Below are 13801 nucleotides of genomic sequence, written 5' to 3'. Positions count from 1 at the left end.
AGATGAATGTAGGCACTGGTTTATGTTTGAGTCTTTAGGGGTTAAACTTGAGGTGGAAACACAAACCACAAGGATTAACCTGAATTCTTTATCAGGTAAAAAGATTCCTGGAGATAAAAGTTTGTGAAAATGTTGGTGGAAAAGGTGCTCATGCCACTAATAACCCACAATGCAATGCTCTCTTATAAGGTTTGGATATTGACTGTAGGTGTGGGTGTATCAATCTAAATATCCATAGTATGATACCAGGGTGAGTATTGGATCGGATTGATTCTAGCATGATTAGATCTATACGTCTGTAGTTTCTCTTCTATACGTCCAGTTCATATGAGCGCAGCTTCTGTCCAAGTCTGTCTGTGCAAACCAAGGTTATTATCGTTAACGAAAACGAACGAAATGACGAAAACTAAAATTGAAAAAAACATTTTCGTTAACTGAAATAAATAAAAACTCTAATTAAAAAAAAAAAAAACGTAACTAACTGAAACTGTATTGTGAGCTTACAAAACTAAAAACGTATAAAAATTATGGATACAATTCCCTTCGTTTTCGTCTTTGTCAATGTCGGATTGATATGAAATTAATTTATTTCGCTCCAGCAGTTTGAGCTGGTGACACCATATGACACTTCACAGTCTGTCATGTCTGGTCACTGGTGGTTTCCAGTTGTCTTCTGGTCCCCACTCTACCTGGAACATACAGACTAAAGCTGGGACACAGCAGCACAGTCCTGTCTGGGGTTTACTGTAGTGATACATGGGTCAGGTTTTTTTTTTTTTTTTTTGGCGTACCGTGTGTGTGCGCGTGAGTGACAGAGACAGAGCAGAGCTAAAGTACAGAGTCAAACAGGACTAGCATCCAGGTTAAAACTGGAGAGTTTATCACCATGAAAAGGCCTTCCAAGCCCTGAACTGCACAGTTTAGAAGAGGAGAAAAGAGGAGGATGAAAACTAATCCAGTTACAGAGGTATGGAACCTGTTAGAATGTTAAAAAACGTTTGATGTTACTAGCTACAGCTAGCTGAACTGAACTGAAGCAAAGTTAGCTAATAATGGAACTGGAGATGATTAAGAGATGAGATATCTGCTAAGGTGTGGTTTATGATGAGGAATGGGTTATATATGTTTATAAGTGGTTTATATATGTTTCTGTCTGCTTTAACTGCTGGTTAGCTGGTTATAATATGTTCTATCTGCTTTAACTGCTGGTTAGCTGGTTTATAATAGGTTCCTATCGGCTTTAACTGCTGGTTAGTGGTTATATGTTTCTATCTGCTTAATGCTGGTTAGCTGGTTTAGATATGTTCCTGTCTGCTTTAACTGCTGGTTAGCTGGTTATATATGTTTCTATCTGCTTTAACTGCTGGTTAGATGGTTATATATGTTTCTATCTGCTTTAACTGCTGGCTGCTTTGTGCATCTCTCTCATGCTTTGCACATCTTCGCATGTTTCACGTAAGGACGTTGTGTATGGATTGCACCCCCTCAACCTGCTATAGGGAATTTATACATTGTACGGTACATTGTGTCTCTGCTCAGTCCATGAGCCGCCTAACCCGACCCCCAAATAAAGTGTCCAGGGTAACCCATATCCGCGCCTCACTAATTTCTTGAATAGGATGATGAGGGATAAAATATATGAAATAACTAAAAACTAATACTAAAACTAAACTAAACTAAACTAAGCATTCAGAAAAAAACGATAACTAATAAAAACTAACAAACCTGCTCTAAAAACTAATTAAAACTAACTGAATAAGAGAAAAAAAAGTCAAAACTAATTAAAACTAAACTATAATTAAAAATCCAAAACTATTATAACCTTGGTGCAAACAGTGGATCTCTCTCTCTCTCTGCGGCTCTCTCAGCCCCCCCCCCCAGTCAGAGCACTGACTGAGAGCCTGTGATGGCAGACAGAAACAGAAGTGCTGTGTGGAGTTTATTCACTGCGGCTGACAGACAAACTGTCACATGTGATGTGTGTAATAATTCATCACCATGGTAACACCATCAATTTAAAAGGGGAATTATTATTATTTTAAACTGTTAAATTGTTTCTATCGTAGTTCCTTAATGAAAAAACATGTTTATTCGCCTAAAATCTTTGTCCTGTGTTTTATCATTATCAACTAACTAAAGGCAAAATCACAAAATTATTCAACAATCATGACATTTCAAGTGAAAAGTATGAGTATCGGTGTTGGTGAAACTAGCCCTGTATTTACTTGGTGTTGGATCGATACCCACATTCCCAGTATCGCCCATCCTGAGCTGACTGAGTTGGACGGTTGGGGTTTGTGCAGATCACATGACGGATCACCTGACCTTTACCTTCCTCAGGTGTGCTGCTGTGTTTCGCTACACTCTGAGTCTCAGCAGCGAGCGCTTGGCGTTTCCGGACTAGACGGCCGCGGTGGTGGCGACGACAACGCGGTGGAGGTCGACGTTCGGGGGGGGGGCGTCCAATGAGACGGAGCTCAGCACCGAACCTCCTCTGGTGATCATCGTCAACAGGACAGATATCGAACAGTGTATTTATGTGGAACCAAAACCCCTCCGACCCCGCCCCTGCCCCGCCCACCACCACCGTGACCCCACCACCAGCCCGCCCCCTCACATCCCCCTCAACCCCCTCAAAGGAAGGGTGGTACCCTGAGGACTGTTCTCGGTGGAGCAGCGGCGGGAGGGTTGGGTGATCCTGCATGTTCGGGATGACCAGTTCGTCGCCTTGGCGATCGTCTGCGATGAATTCTTCGTCCGGCTCTGGAGGTCATCACCGACAAGTTGGAGATCTCAGACGACGTTGCCGGGGCAACCTTCATGGCGGCGGGAGGCTCGGCTCCGGAGCTCTTCACCTCCCTGATCGGCGTCTTCATTCCCATAGCAACGGGGCATCGGCACCATCGTGGGCTCGGCCGTCTTCAACATCCTCTTCGTCATCGGCATGTGCGCCATCTTTTCGCGGGAGATGCTGCACCTGACGTGGTGGCCGCTGTTCCGTGACGTCACCTCTACATCCTGGACCTCATGATGCTCATCGTGTTCTTCCTGGACAACATGATCTGGTGGTGGGAGAGCGTCCTGCTGGTGCTGGGCTACATCAGCTACGTCAGCTTCATGAAGTTCAACAGTCAGATCGAACAGGTGGTGAAGACGCAGCTCAACAAGACATGAACATCGTCAAGGTGTGGAGCAACAACGACGGCGAAAGGTCAGTCCCAGACGGCGACACAAAAGTTTATTGAAACATCAACTTTATCTGCAGACGAAATGTTGAGGAATCACAGCAGCGTTCAACACACAGAAGTAAAAAAAAATCAGTACGACTATGAACAGATGGATGAATTAAAGCAGGGGTGTCCAACATAAGGTCCAGGGGCCAAAACCGGCGGACAAAGGGTCCAAAAAGGCCCATGGGATGAATTTGTGAAAAAAAATTACACTGAAAATATTAACAATCAAAGGTCAAAATCAATTTCATTCAGGTTCCACATTCAGACCAATGTGATCTGAAGTGGTCAATATTGCAGGTTCTTATATCATAACTAGTGTGTTGACCCGTGGGGAATCATGGGTTCTAGACCCCTGATCCAGATCATTCCTTTACTTCCTTTCCTTTCTTGGTAAATTCCACAGTCATTTCAGTTCAGTAACCTCTCAGCTGGCATGAAATTTGACACCATGGCAACGTGGCCCTTTGTTTATCTGTTGCTTGGTAACCCACTTCAATAATGATTCTATGATTCTGGGCATAGCAATTGATTGGACACTGGGAGGTCAATGTATTCCAAGATATAATAATAATAATAATAATAATAATGGATTAGATTTCTCAGCACCCAAAGCACTTTACATTATTGATCCAGTGTTCGTTCACTCTCACATTCTCACTCTGGTGGTGGTAAACTACATTCTTATCCCCTGGGGCAGGCTGACAGAAGTGTGGCTGACAACTCACACCAAACGGCCCTCCCCCCACCACCGAACACTCATACATTTTCGTACACCACTGTGAGTGACACTGGAGGGAAGGTGGGTGAATGTCTTGCCCAAGGACACAACGGCACAGCGGTGACAGCTCTAGGACAGAGCGGGATTCGAAACGCCAACCCTTCAGTTATGGAGGAACCCACTCTACCTCTGAGCCATGGCCGTCCCACCAAATTACTAATATCTCCTAAAATATTGGTCCTGTCAACTGACCGTTTCCATAGTCTGTTCCTCGACCAAAAAACACATAAACATGACAACCTGCAGCTGTCAGCTCTGTACGGCGGTAGTGTGATGCCCGAACACACACACAGAGTTTACTTCCCTTTTATAATATAGATAACCTATGAATAATGACAACTACAAATTTTTCTCTTTGTTTACTCTAAAAAAGTAAAATATAAAAATGTTTACATTTACAAACTATCCCATCACAAAAAATGGCCTAAACAAATATGAACAACATGAAATGTCTATATGTCATCATATCTGACACGATAACTAGGAGCCTCTGAACGTCCACATGGGTCATATCTGATGACCATGAAAACATGAAGAACTGTATTTTACACCATTTATTGACAAGCATTGATAGGATTAGTGGATCAGCAGGTGTTAAACAGTTTAGATCAGTAGGTGGTTTTGGTCGATGGAGGATGTTTTGGACCTAAAGGGTTAAAATGTCTTTGTGCTCAAACTGTGGGTTGACAAATGAATCGGTAAACTCGTATTTATAGAAGGTTTTGTTTGCAGTTAGTCCTTAAATCTGAACTGATTTCATGAGAGGCAGAAGCACAAACGAGGAGGAAACAATGGTCAGGTGTGGCAGACGAGGCTTTCATCTGAAACACTGAAAGCGAGACGTGGTTGGTCTGTGGAGCAGGTGATGATGGAAGAGCGTTTGATGATGCAGAACTGAAAGGACTCCAGGTGTCACAGCCACGAACCCAGCCTCAGTCCGCACACGTCAGTCTGCAGAAATGTCATTAAACAGGACAATCAACAGGATCAGCTCTGTCCGTGATGCGGACGCTGCAGCCCAGGATGAGCTGAACATGTTTGAGTCGTACAAGTGTCCTCTTCAGTCTGAGAGCACAGACATGAGGACACATTAATGATCCTGCACACCGGGGCCTCAAACACATGCTTTATTCATGGGTTTAGGAACGAAAAAACCTTTTCCACAAATGACACACCACTATGTGGACAAAAGTATGTGGACGTGTTGAATTCAGGTGTTTCTTTTCTAACAGGGGTCTGGGATACAAAACAATAATGATTAATGTCAGAATATAGTTTTATATTATGGGATCAATATCATTGCATTGGTTAGTTTGGGGAAATGTTATCTTTGATTTAAAATGCTCAGAGATGGCTGGGACTGAATTTCTCTCAACACTGATTTTTTTTTTTTTTTATCCATGACTGTAATTTTAAATGTTCTACCTCTAAATTTCTAAAATATTTTTTCCTGCTCTGACTGTAAATAATAATTTCTACCACAACTAATCATCTACTTTCATCATATCTGACTGAGGAAGAAAAATCTACCATTAAACTTTAGGAAATATTGATGTTTTTTTATATGAAATCGTCATGAACAGGACATCTAACAGCTGTAGACATGATGTGTCCCAATATTATGTCCTATAGTTTATAAACATCAATATTTCCGTAAAGTTTAATGGGAGATTTTTCTTCCAAAGTGAGATGTAAAGAAAGTAAATGGTGTTTTAGAAATTGAGAGGCAGAAAATTTAAATTTAAAAAATCATAGTCATTGAAAAAAACAAAAAACAAAATAATATATATATTATAATATAAAATATATATATCTATATATATATATATGTATGTATGTATAGAATATAACTAGAATATATTATATTTTACATACATGTAATATTCCTTTTTTAGCACTTATTCATAAACCAACAGCTTTGATATAGAACAGATGATCCTCCATCAGATGCAGCTGTCTGTATTCATCCACTGATTAAAACTATTTTGGTTTTTTTTTTTATATTTTTCCTGGTGTGTTTTAACCATGTGAACACGACCGTCTTCTTTCGGTCTTTCACTGTGAACTGTCCTCCCCCACATTAAAAAACCTGTTGCTATCCACATATCTAACACCCTGTCCACATGAATATGGACATTTGGCAGAAAAACACTTTTCTCTGTTCCAGGTGTGTCAAAAATAAGGCCTGTGGGCCTTTTAGTATTTCATCAACTTGAGCCACAAACAAAAATACCAAATACTCAGTTGTCTTTTTTAAATTTTATTTTTAACCCTTTAAATACCTATTTGTAATGTAAACAAACCATATTTTTTGATGCAAAAAACACAAAAAAACATTTTTGTTTCAATATATAAAAATTGGATTACTTATTTCTTATTTTTGCATCCTGGCATATGTCAATGATCAATGGGAACATTAGTAATGAATGCATTATTTTTTGTGTTAGGTCAAAGGTGACCTGTCATATTTTTAACCCTTTATATGTCATGAACCATATTTTTGATGCGAAAAATGCAAAAAAAAAAAAAAAAAAAAAAAAAAGTTAAATCTACTGCATAAAAATGGGATTACTTAGTCATTAATGGCAACATGGTTAATAGGTATTATTATTTTTCGTACTTGGTTAAATCATTTCAAAACCTGTCAGTGCGTTTTACTGACTGGTAGAAGGAATTTAACATGGTTATAATGTGATGATTTTAGTGTTTGGGCCAGAATTTAAAAAATCATGCAAAATGAACAACTGTCTGACCTAAATCAAATGTGAAAAATAATATGAGCTTTTATGGTATGAATTTCAAATTGTACACACTAGTGTCAGCTGGGTACTGGCAGGTGAACAGTGGGTCCTCGGTCTGTTGGTCAGTGCAGAGGATCTGAAGGCAGGAATAAATGTTTAAGAGCCCGTTCCGTTTGTGACTGTAACTGAGTTTGAATTCACGGAGAGTGAAGCTCCTCCACCTCCTCCTGCTCCTGCTCCTGCTCCTCCTCCTCCTCCCCAGCACCAAACCTGAAGACAAATCTAAACCTGAACCCGAAACACCCCCGACTCCTAAGGTCAACAAATCACCGTCAGAAACACCGGACGACCGAGGCAGACTGAAGGCAAGACCCGCTTAGAAACATGAACTACTGGTATTAATTTAAAAAATATAGATATTAAGTAAGCAAAACAATATAAGCAAGCATGAAAAAAAAAATATATGTATGATGACATAGAAATATAAGAGTCAGGTGAAGGGAGATCGACTGGAAACTGTGTTGAAACTGAAATACAGTAAGGGTTTCAGTGGTTTTACTGAGAAAATCTAGTTTATGTTCATGAACTGTTTAGTCTGAAATACACTAAAGGTTCCACAAAAAACCTTTGTCAATATATTCATGTTATCAGAGGTGTCAAGTAACTAAGTACAAACATTTCTTACTTTACTTAAGTATAAATGTGGTTATCTGTACTTTACTGGAGTAATTATTTTCAGATGATTTTTACTTCTACTAACATTTAAAAATAGCCTTTAGAGAATGTGTTTGGGGAGGGGGGGGGTGGTAGTGCGCTATAGGCCCCTCCCCTGTGGAACCTCCTAAGCTTTTGCCCTAATGGCACTTTTTCCCTCTAACATTTACTTTATATTTAAGTAGTTTGAAACCAGTACTTTTACTGGAGTAAAAAGCTTGACTTGATACTTGTACTTCTGCAGAAGTCTGTTTAAAACAGTGGTTTCCAACCTTTTTTTGTCTCCTGACTATTTTAACATCACAAATTTCTGGCCGACCCCAGACATTCAAAACGGAGACTTTTTTTTTTACTAAAATATATTAGTTTTTGATCATGTAATAGTTTGCTATACTACGTTGCAAATAAAGGTTAATTTCAGAGGACATTTAGTCTATATAATGTATATTATCTGGACGGAGGCGGTAAAGCCAGGTTGTAGATTACTGCACAAAGGGAGAATTTAATTTTTCTTGGTCAGGATATGTACAGTCAGTCCAGCTTGGATTTACAAGGCTGACAATTAATACTGAACAAACAAGAACTCAAACTATGAATTATGAAAGAGCTGCAGCATCTGAAACGGGCCAGGGTCAGACGACCCCATGTGGCATCCCGACCCCAAGGTTGTAAAACACTGGTATAAACCCTAGTATCTGCACTTCTACCTGAGGAATAAATGTGAATACTTCTGACACCTCTGCATGTTCTACCTGGTTAGAAAGATTAGATTCTCCACAAATGAGATACTCAGTTGATTTTGCATTATTCCTGAGCAAACTAAACATAGTTAGTGAAAGAATCACCTGGATAGTGACCAAAGCTAAAGGGACTTCTACCTGTTTGTCACATGACAGGTCACATGACAGGTCCATTCCATCAATAATTATTTTCATGTCCAAAAAAAAAAGAAGGAAAAACGGCCTTTCAGCTAAATTTAACCCTGACATATTTGAGGTGAATTTCATCCACAAACTAAAAAAAGGAAAAGTTCTGAAAATACAGGTTATTATATTTAACCCTTAAAGACCCAGTGCTATTTTTGTGTCAGTTCCCAAATGAATGTTTCCTCTCTATTAAACCTTTAACTGATTTATCAGCATTTATAATAATATTATCTTCTGTATTTTGCATGTTTCACTGTAAAATCATGTATGTTCCTATATTTAATTTAGATGTTCATGAAAACTGAATGTAAATTCAAAGATTATTTTATCAAAACAGAGAAAACTCAGGAAAAAAAATGACTTTTTCAACAAAATATCTCATTATCTGAACATAAACCAAGTGTGTCCATCCACTGTCATTTATTAAACTCCATGGTTTACTGATGAATCAGCGCTGTAGGCTATATTGCTTAAAATCCCCTTCACACATCGATTACAACCAATTAATTAAATGCTCTAACACAAAAATAAAAAAACATAGCCACCTGTGGAAGGGACAGGACTGAAAAAAAACACCATCCAATCATTTTAACCGACCCATCGAAATGATTGAACCGTGATGTGTCTATCAAACTCAACTGTCATTAGTCCCTCCCCCCTCTGCGAGTACAGTCTGGTGCTCTGGAGGCATGGCCTCAGGGGGAAGTTTGAAGAAAGGGGTTTGGACTTCTGAATTGTGTGTTTTCCAAATGTAGCTCGTTCGAACCGTTTTTCCAGGATTTCCTACCCCACCTTTAAGTCGAAGTGTTTTAGTTCCGTATATTTTATAACGTCTCCTTTAAACAGAAACAGCTTCTACAAACATTTCAGATTAGATGTGGGTTATTTTTTGGACGTTTTAACTCCATTAACCCTTTGGTATCCTGACCACAGAGGCCCATCCTGATCACTGAAAACACATCATCTGGACAGCGGCGAAGTATGTCGCATATTTATTTCATGCAGTTTTTTTTAACCCTGTAAAGCCTGAACCATTAAATCTTTGACAGAAAATTCCAGTTCTTTGAAACTGGATCCTTTACTGGTCCTTCTGAACAACCCCCCTTTTTTTTTTTTCCAAATATCAATTTCCATGTATGAGTTTCAATTTTGTATCATATTTGATCCATTGGGTTTCACTGTTCAAATATTATTATTTCTGAACAAACAAAAACATAATAGAACACAAACATGTTTAACAAATTGTTAATTCCTTTTCTAAATGGTCCCAGTTCTTCCTCCTTCCTCATTAATAACAGTCTTGTAGTGTCACTGGAAAGGCCTCTGGTGAGTGAACTCCTCCCCCTGGTGGGTTATCTGTGTATTGCATGTATCTATTGTATACATCAGGATTTTCAAGAAAAAAAATATCACACTGAATCATGTAGCGGGCTTCAAAACTCATGTATCCAAATATGATACGTTTGGCATTATAGGGTTAAAAAAATTTTAAGCTTTTTTTTTTTTATTTCATCAACTTTTGCCATAACAAAATACCAAATAGTCAATAACTGTCATATTTTAACCCTTTAAATGCCTTGTTTGTAATGTACATAAACCATATTACCACACAAAAACTTTATTTGTTTTCAATATCCTGCATAAAAATTGGACTAATAGTATTTTATTTTTGCAGCCTGGCATAGGTCAATGATTAACACCAACATGGGTGAATATGCATTATTATTTTTTGCGCTAAATTATGTCAACGAGCATTTTGTTACTCACTTGGGCGAGGCTGTTCAGACTGTAGGTAAGTGTAGCCCAAATCAGATGTTTTTGCCATGTGTGACCTGTATCTGATCTCTTAAAGACCGTCTGAACAGCACTAACCCAACCCAGACCACTTTCATATGTGGTCTGAAATCTGATACGTATCTGATATTTTCCAATGTGACTTCAGTCTGAATGGCCAGGTCGCATTTGTCTGACCTTTACATCATTGAAATGTGACAAACATCACAATTCTGCGTCCCAGGAGTGTTACCTCCGTAAACACAGTGTGTGTCTGTGTGGTCACATGTTACATCAGGACCTCTTTTGTGCATGTGGGTCACTTCAGGGTCACATTCAGTTCAGACTCAAACTGATAGAAGTCGCATTTAATGTGGAATATGAACGAGCACACACAAAAAAATCAGATTTCAACAAAAAAAATCCAAATAGTGCATTAAGACCTGCTGTGTGTATGTAGGGTTAGTGTAGGAATTTTCCATTGTTTATAATGTGCTGATTTTAGTGGATGGGTCAGAATTTTAAAAAATCCTGAAAAAATTAACAAGTTTTGAATTTTGACATAAAACAAATAGTAAAAAATAATATGACCTTTTATAACAGGAAGTGGAAAGCGTGCATAACATGCTCACCTGGATACCAGAGGGTTAATGATGAGAGACACTGTGAGATGCTTGTAGTTATGGTCTGGATCAGCCTTGAATTAATGATACACGACATAAAAATATGGTCAAGACAGTCCGATCTGGGTCAATACAAGATAAAGATTGGATGGAGTGTTCACATGGTTATGAGGCATTAAAACGTTTACACCCACCGCCACTCTGCAACTACGGTGGCCGACAAGGGCCAAACACATTACAACAGTCCAATGTGTCTCAGTTAGAGAAAACAGAAACGATGCAAATTCACAAACTCAAACACAGTCTAAACCAGGTACAAAAAGACGAACGTGGTGCAAATGAAAAAATGCACCGCAAGAAACAAAAACAAATGCATAATTATCAAATGTTCTGCAAATAGAGAAACGATGCAAACAAAAAACGCTGCAGAACCAGTCAGTCCAACAGAAGTGCTCCAAACCTGTAGGGGGCAGCGTTTATAGACAACAGACTAGTGTCAAATAGAATCTAATAAAAGTCCCATTAGATTAGATTTAACTTTATTGTCATTGCACATGTCACATGTACAAAGCAACGAAATGCAGTTTACATCTAACTACAAGTGCTTTAGCAGTGATTAAAAATCATATATTACAGGTTAAAAAAAAAGCTTATGACAAATATGACACATATTATACAGTGTGTACAGGAAGTGTGGTATGAATGCTATACATCTACTTGAATGTCTGTAGTTTGAAACCCTGTCAGTCAGCTGTTCTCCGTCTGTCTCTCCATCCTGTGTGTCTGTTCTGCTGACAGCGCCCCCTACAGGTTTGGAGCTCTTCTGTTGGACTGACTGGTTCTGCAGCGTTTTTTGTTTGCACATATTTTCTTGGTTTGCATCGTTTCTCTATTTGCAGAACATTTGATGATTATCACGATTATAATAGTTTTGAATTTTCATTATAGTTTATTTTTATTTAGTTTTGACTTTTTTTTCACTAATTCAGTTAGTTTTCATTAGTTTTTAGAGCAGGTTTGCTAGGTTTTTTTTTTATTAGCTTTTGTTATTTTCTAAATGCTTAGTTTTAGTTTAATATCTTGTATCTTCTTCTCCGTTGTATTCAAATAAATCCCAGACAGGACTCTGCTGCTTTCTCCCAACTTTAGTCTCCATGTTTCCAGGTAGAGTGGGGACCAGAAGACGACTGGAAACCACAAGTGACGACAAGTGATGGACCGTTAAATATCCTATTGTGCCAGCAGCTAAAATTGCTCGAGGGAAATAAATCGATTTCGTATCAATCCAACGTTGACAAAGATGAAAACGAAGGGAATTTTATCTATAATTTTTTATACATTTTAGTTAGTTTTGTAAACACACAATACAGTTTCAGTTAATTATAATTTTTTTTCTTTTAATTATAGTTTTTAGTTATTTCAGTTAACAAAAATGTTTTGACAATTGTAGTTTTCATCATTTCGTTAGTTTTCGTTAACGATAATAACCTTGATGATTATGCATGTGTTTCTGTTTCTTGCAGTGCATTTTTTCATTTGCACCACCTTCTTCTTTCTGTACCTGGTTTAGACTGTGTTTGAGTTTGTGAGTTGGCATCGTTTCTGTACTTGCAGCTGTTTTCTCTGTCTGAGACGCATTGGGCTGTTGAAACGTATTTGGTTTTTGTCGACCACCGTAGCAACCAAATGAAAACCACCTCTTATTTATTCTAACATTATGCATTTTTATTCTGATTAGACTGTTGGTCACATTATCAGAGCAATAATAGGATTCATGGAAAAGAGCTAATGAATGATGTTTGTGGAGAGAACATGATTCTACACATACATATATATATATATTTGACACAGTTTGCTGTTTATATATATATATATATATATATATATATATATATATATATATATATATATGTATATGTATATATATATATATGTATATATACACACACACACACACACACACACACACACACACACACACACACATATATATATATATATATATATATATATATATATATATATATATATATATATATATATATATATATGTTTTTTTGTTTTTTTTTTGTTTTTTTGGGACATTTTGTTGAGATTAACGCCATAAAGGAAGCATAGATGCATGTATTTCTTTTTTTGTGTGTATTATCATTTTTTGCTTCCTTCTATATTACGTTGCGCAATGAAGTCAGTGAGTAGCAATCAGGAAGCTTGTACCATTTCCATATTCGAAATAAATCAATAAAAAATAAATAAAGTTTACATCAGGAAAAGCCATAATTAAAGCTCGTCTGTCGATCATCCTGAGGTTGAAGTGTTGTGATGATGTGTTTGTGGGTTCTTTAGGTTCGTCCGATCCTGCAGCGCGGCGGCAGCGCAGCCTCCCTCCACAACACGTCACTGAGGAACACCATCTTCCAGCTGATGATCCACACCCTGGACCCTCTGGGAGAAGGTAACAGCACTGACACAAAACAGAGCACGCAACTGTCTGAGGCTCCCTTCACACAGCAGGTCTGAATGCACAAGTCGGATTTTTGGGTGAAATACGATTTTTTTGTGTGCTCGTTCATATTCCACATTAAACACGACTTCTATCAGTTTTGAGTGTGAACTGAGAGTGACCCTGAAGTGACCCACATGCACAAAAGAGGTTCTGATGGAACACATGACCACGCAGACCAAGGTTATAATAGTTTTGGATTTTTCATTATAGTTTAGTTTTACTTAGTTTTGACTTTTTTTTTCTCTAGTTCAGTTAGTTTTAATTCGTTTTTAGAGCAGGTTTGCTAGTTTTAATTAGTTTTCTTTTTTTTGTAAATGCTTAGTTTTAGTTTTAGGTTTTTTGATATCTTTTCTCTTCTTCTCCATCGTATTCAAATAAATCCCAGACAGGACTCTGCTGCTTTCTCCAAACTTTAGTTTCCGTGTTTCCAGGTAGAGTGAGGACAAAAAGACGACTAAACGACAAGTGACGACAAGTGACGGACCGTTAAATATCATATGGTACCAG

The 13801-nt window shown here is 38.0% G+C and overlaps 1 pseudogene; it reads left to right on the top strand.

Moving 5' to 3' along the window:
- Positions 1 to 2166: 2166 nt before the first annotated feature.
- LOC115417167 (sodium/potassium/calcium exchanger 1-like) overlaps positions 2167 to 13801 on the top strand; it is a 25127-nt pseudogene continuing 13492 nt past the window's right edge.

The sequence above is a fragment of the Sphaeramia orbicularis genome, chromosome 3 (assembly GCF_902148855.1).
Source record: "Sphaeramia orbicularis chromosome 3, fSphaOr1.1, whole genome shotgun sequence".
Lineage (NCBI taxonomy): Eukaryota > Metazoa > Chordata > Actinopteri > Kurtiformes > Apogonidae > Sphaeramia > Sphaeramia orbicularis.
This window is presented reverse-complemented; position numbering and strand designations above follow the sequence as displayed.